The sequence below is a fragment of the Chelonoidis abingdonii genome, chromosome 7, assembly GCF_003597395.2.
Source record: "Chelonoidis abingdonii isolate Lonesome George chromosome 7, CheloAbing_2.0, whole genome shotgun sequence".
NCBI classification, from domain to species: domain Eukaryota; kingdom Metazoa; phylum Chordata; order Testudines; family Testudinidae; genus Chelonoidis; species Chelonoidis abingdonii.
This window is the reverse complement of record NC_133775.1, coordinates 43,311,729-43,317,800: the sequence shown is the minus strand read 5'-3', so window position 1 is coordinate 43,317,800 and position 6,072 is coordinate 43,311,729.

The following is a 6,072-nucleotide window of genomic DNA, read 5'->3' as shown; positions in this document are numbered from 1 at the left end:
GCCATTGTTTTTGAAGATATCTCTGCAACTCAGTGGTATAAGGCACATTTAGCAGATACTATGTCCGTTAAGGTTTTTTTTGTCTCCCCCCAACATTCCTTCTCCACTCTGTTTTTTCTTGTTGGTATTTCTTTATTTAGTGTACTTTGTAGCCTGATCATTTAAAATAAGGAACAGGTGACTCTGGCAGAATTGGAACAATATTTGCCTTGATTATGATGTCACATTACCTCTAATTATAGGGGTGCTCATAGAAACACTCTTTTTGGAAAGATCAGACCCCTAACATTTTGTTCTGTAAACCCAGTTGGAAATTGGTCTATATGAATATTGGGTTGGCTACCTTTATCCCAAAGGATTTTTTATTATATCCTCCAAAAAACTCCACTTCCCCATAGCAGGAGTGATTGCTTCTTCCTTCTGTAATCTTGACTGGTAGGAATTAGTACTGAATGTTAACATCTTAAAGGGAGAAGAAAGAATCCAAGAATAAATAATTTGTGCTTCTGTGGTGCCTTTCATGGGAAGACCTCAAACCACTTTACAAATGTTAAGACATAAATCCCAGTGAGGGAGGGAGGTAAACTTCTTTGTAAAAGTGTTCAGAGTCATGGTGAAGTCATGTGACTTGCCCAAGCTATTACTGCAAATCAGTGATAGCCTAAGCCATGGTTCTATGTCAACAATACCACTTATGTCATTTAAGTGTGTGATAAGCCACCCCCCTGAGTGATGTAAGTTACACTCATGTAAGCATTGGTGTGGACTGTGAGATGTTGGCAAGAGAGCTTCTCCCTCTGACAATGCTACTGCTGCTCATTCATCATCATCATCATGTTCCTATTACGCGTCTGGCATTTAAGGCAGTGATGAAGCTCCTCCACTCTTGTCTGTTTCTGGCAAGTCTTTCAGTGGTTCCCCAGCTGTGCCCCAGATTTTTCAGCTCAGCTTCCACAGCTCTTCGCCTTGTTTTCGGGAGGCCTCATTTTTGCTTGCCTTCAGGTGTCCATCCTATTGCTACTCTGGTGATGGAATCAATTTCCATCCGAAGCACATGACCGATCCATCTTCAACGCCTCCTGGCAATGATGGTGCTTAGATCCTCTTGGCTGCACTGTATCAATAGATCTTGGTTTGAGATTGTTCTGGGCCAAAAGACAGGATTTTTCTGAGGCAGGTTGTATGGAATGAAGACAGTTCGGCCATGTCATACTTTCTCATTCCTCAGCATTCTGCACTATAAAGTAGAGTTGAAAGTATGCAGCTCTGATAAATCTTGAGTTTGGTTTTAGTGTTGTATTTTGATGATTTCCAGACCGCATTTAAGCTCTTGATGGTGTTCTTGGCTTTACTGATTTTGTTCCGGATGTCCTGACTTGTTCCACTGTCCTGGCTGATGGTGCTGCCCAAGTACGTGAATGTGTCTGCACTGGTGAGAACATAATCCTCTATCTGTACTGGTGATGGTGAGGCAATATTAAAGGTCATGATGTGTGTTTTATTGCGGTTGATTTTCAGTTCAATGTGCTGGCTGAATGCGTTGAGTCTAGTTGTTTTTTCTTGTATATCGTGTTGGGTATATGATAGGAGAGCGACATCATCTGGAAAGTCCAGATCTTCAAGGGATGAGAAGAGCATCCATTTAATGTCTCTTGGCATATCTTCTGTTGTATGCTGCATTACCCAGTCGATGGCAATGTTGAAGAGGACTGTGGACATGACACACCCCTGATGTACTCCTGTTTTGACTTAAGAACTGAGCTCACTGATCAACACTGCATGTAAAGTTGAAAAAGAAGCTTTTGATAACGTTGATTCTACGGAAGGGAATTCCATATGCTCGCAGAATGCACCATAGGGTGGTCCTGTGAATGCTATCAAAAGCCTTCTCACAATCTATGACATTTATGTAGAGTTGCCATTGCTATTCTAAGCACTGTTCTGTTATGTTTCATAGAGTGTAGATCTATCTGGGTCTGTGCATCTATGCCCTTTCTGAAAACCAGCTTGCTCTTTTCTGAGAACACTATCAAGTGCCTCTGATATACACACTGTTATCTTACACAATACTTTGGCACAGATAAAAGTGTGATACCACACCAGTTACCACTGAGAGTTCCTTTTTTTGGTATCTTCAATATAACTCCATTGGTCCACTCATCTGACACTTTTTCCCTTTCCTAGACTGATGTAAATAGAGGGACCAGGATAGATGCTGCTAATTTAGGATTTATCTTGAACAATTTTGCATTCAAGTTATCCTTGCCAGGAGCTTTCCCATTTTTTAAGGATTTAATGGCTTGAATGATCTCTTCCTTAGTTGGGGTGTCTGCATTGATATCAAGATCATCTTCTGCCTCCTGGATGTTTGCTTCCTCTTTAGATGGCTCCCTGTTCAGCAATTCTTTGAAATGCTCTGTCCAGCACATTTCTTGTTCGGTTGTAGTAGCTGTCCTTGTTTGTTCCTGATGGGAGTGTTTGTTGGTGTCTTCTGTTTACCACCGATAAGCCACATCATTTTGTAGACGGTTCCTTTTTCACCACAAGCAGCTGCATCCTCTGCTTGTGTTGCCAGATTATCAATATAATGCCATTTGTCTGCTCTCAGAAGACATTTGACCTCCCGGGATGCCTTGCCATACTGTTCATGGTATTTGTCCTTTAGCTTCTGGGATTTTGTGTCTAAAACAACTTCTTCAGGGCTCATCTGGTTTCTGTGGCATTCCATGCGCTGGGTGTAATCCACTCCTTCCTTCTCTTGTAGCCTCTCCTCTTCATCAAGGTCTGCAAGTGCTTGAAACCTGTTCTTTAACTGCAGAATGAAGGCTTTCTGTACTTCAAGGGACTCTAGCTTGTCAATATCATAACATCTATGTCCTTTGTTTGGTGGTCCCACGTTTCTCAATTTCAGCTTGATGGAGGCTGTCACAAGGTGGTGGTTGCTGCCAACATCTGCACCCCTTCTTACTTTCACATCTATCAGTGAGCGTCGCCATTGATCTTGATATGGTCAATCTGGTTCTTATCTCTGCCATTTGGAGAACACCATGTCAGCTTGTGAATTTCATGATGTTCTAGTTGTCAGCAGAACCCTATTTGGTCATTCCAGTTACAGAAATCAACAAGCCTTTCTCTGTTTTCATCATAGTGCCACACCCATGTCTTCCCATTGCTCTGTCATTGTTTGTGTTGTCCTTACTGACCGTGGCATTTGGGTCTCCCATGATGATAGTTAGGTTGTGGCATGGTACTCTCTCTAACGCTGCTTGTAGTGTAAGGTAGAATTTGTGCTTTACTACTACTTCACTGTCATTTGTCGGAGCATAACACTAAATCAGGGTGATATGTTTCCCTTTCAGTCTGGCTCTCATGAGTCTGCTGCTGATAGATTTCCATTTAAGCAGTGAATGCTCCATGCCCTTCTTCAGAAGGATGGCAGCACCCTTATGGTGTTGTCCTTCATCCTGTTCAGAAAACAGCAAAGTTTCTCTAGAGGCTGTTATTAATCTTCCTGATCCCATCTATCTGCTGTCGCTGACACTCAGGATATGTAAGCTGTAGCTTCTCATTTCAGCTGTGACCTGAGCTAGCTTCCCTGCTTCGTTAGGGGTGGATTAATTAAGTAAACAGGAGAGCTCTCGCTGGGGTGCAGTCATAGTCTTATATTAATTTAGCTTAAGTTGGTAATTTACTGATTTGCGTTAAAAACTGACATAAGCTAAGGTTAAACTGATTCAGGTAGGTCTACATTATGGGGTTTGTACTGGTTTAACTAGTGTAGTTCTCTAGTATATAAAGCCTTCCCTCAGAATTCCCTGTAATGATAGACAAGACTCTTAGTAACCAGTTTGATTTTTAGATGTTTTAAATATAGGCAGTTAGATAACTTACCAATTTAAAATGTAGGCCATACAAAAGGTCAATCCTGATACTATAAATGAGGAAGCCAAAGGGGTGTACATAATAATAATTTCAGTCTTCATGTGACACTCTCATTGACCAGGAGATGGCACACTTCTCTTAGCAGTTATTGTTTGGGACTCACATTAGACTAGCGGTAGGCAATTTGCAGCATACGAGAGATTTTCAGTGGCACTCTCACTACCTGGGTCCTGGCCACTGGTCCAGGGGTTCTGTATTTTAAATTTAATTTTAAATGAAGTTTCTTAAACATTTTAAAAACCGTGTTGTATGTAAAGTAAATAATAGTTTAGTTATATGTTATAGACTTAGAAAGATCTTCTAAAAATGTTAATGTATTACTGTCACACAAAGCCTTACATTAGAGTGAATAAATGAAGACTTGGCACACCACTTCTGAAAGGTTGCCGACCTCTGTGTTAATGATGGTCTAAAAGAGTTTGTTTTGATACTGTATTCTTATGATCCTTACCTTTTTGTAAAGTGGTTTGAGGTCTGTAGATTAAAAGCGCCATATGAGCTAAATAGTATTCCTATTATGACAATCACTGTGTTTGTAGTAGGAAGTATTATACCATCATAAAATAGGTCTCTTCCTATTTTTAATTAATTTAAACCTATTACAATCTCAATTTACACCTGCTTTGAATCTAATGGATGGGAAAATCATGCTTTATCCTTAGCTTTATTTCTGTACTGCCACAGAAATCAAAGTCAATGTCCTGGAAGCTGTGTAGTTAAATGGGAAAACATTTTCCTTCTCAAAAAAAGAGTAAATTTGTGCTAGCACAGAATGTTAGACATATAAGAGAGTTGAGGAGAATATTGACTATCTGCAAGGAAGAGGTGTTTGAGCCCTGGACATGACATTCCTGTTTCCAAATGTAATAACCTTATTTGTAGTCACCAAGTGTATGTGCAACTGTAACTTCCACTTTGGACCAAGCTTAAATTGGTTAATTTAGAAAAATGCACAGAATGCAGTAAAATGTAAGCATTCAGTACTAAGGTGTAAGACCTGGTATTTCATGTCCATCTTACCCCCCACTTTTTTCATTAGAAGAAAAATTCCCCCTCTCTGCAGCCATAGCCACCTTTTCCTTGCTGCTCAACCTCCCCCTGCAACAAATGTATTTACACATTCATATTTTTTGTTCCTTAAAGATAATCTCTTCCTCCCCTAACTCCAGAATTAAACTTACCATAGAAACGATCATTTTACATCCTACTATATATAAACAAAACACCAAGGAAGAGAGTGAGTAAATAAGACAAAAGGGGCAGAAGCAGAGGCAGTAGTGTAAAAATAAATAAATAAATAAAATAAAAATGACCAAACAGCCCACTACACAAACTACCAATCCTATCCATACTCAAACAGTTCATGGTGCACAGGTTTTATTTTTTAACAAATGTGTCTTGAGAGAGAATTTAACAGAATCTGAGTTTGTTTCCTTATTACTAATAATATCCAAAAGTACACTGATGTATGTGTTTTTGATTTTCTGTAGCCAACTATGGTGCAGTAACTTAATTCCTCACTGTGCAAGGGTAGCACAGAATGGACCCTATTGCTAAAATAGCCAGGCATATTTTCACAAGCCATTTGTGCTAGTTATCTATGGTCCTATCACCAGGCCAGAGTTTTTCATTCAAGAATAGTGTTACTGTGCTGTCATTATGAGTAATAAGAAAGAGGTAAAGAAACACTAAGCTTAAAACTGCCTCTTTTTTAGTAAGCTTCTATCATCTATTCAGCAAAGATTGATCGTTTAAATTAAATATGAATGGCAAGTTATACTGAAAAGGGGATAAAGTGAATTTTGTCAAGAAAGAAAAATGAGGTGGTAAATTAACAGAGTTCTGCCCGATATGTGAAGGATTTTAAAAGTATCAGGGTTTAAAAAAAAAAAAATAGCATGTTGAGTTGTGTGCTTGAAGAATGTCAGGTGCTGGGTAAAGAACTACTGATGTACCTTTACTTGAAAGGGAACTTCGGTTTTTTCCTACTATAAATTTCTGCTTACCGTATGCATAAACAGTTGGGCTTAGTTTAGTCATCATTCACCTCTATGACTAACTTTTCCAAGTCATTTGTGGAGATAGTGCTGCTCTCTTTTGTAGTGAGCAGTGGGATTTGGGATCATAAGA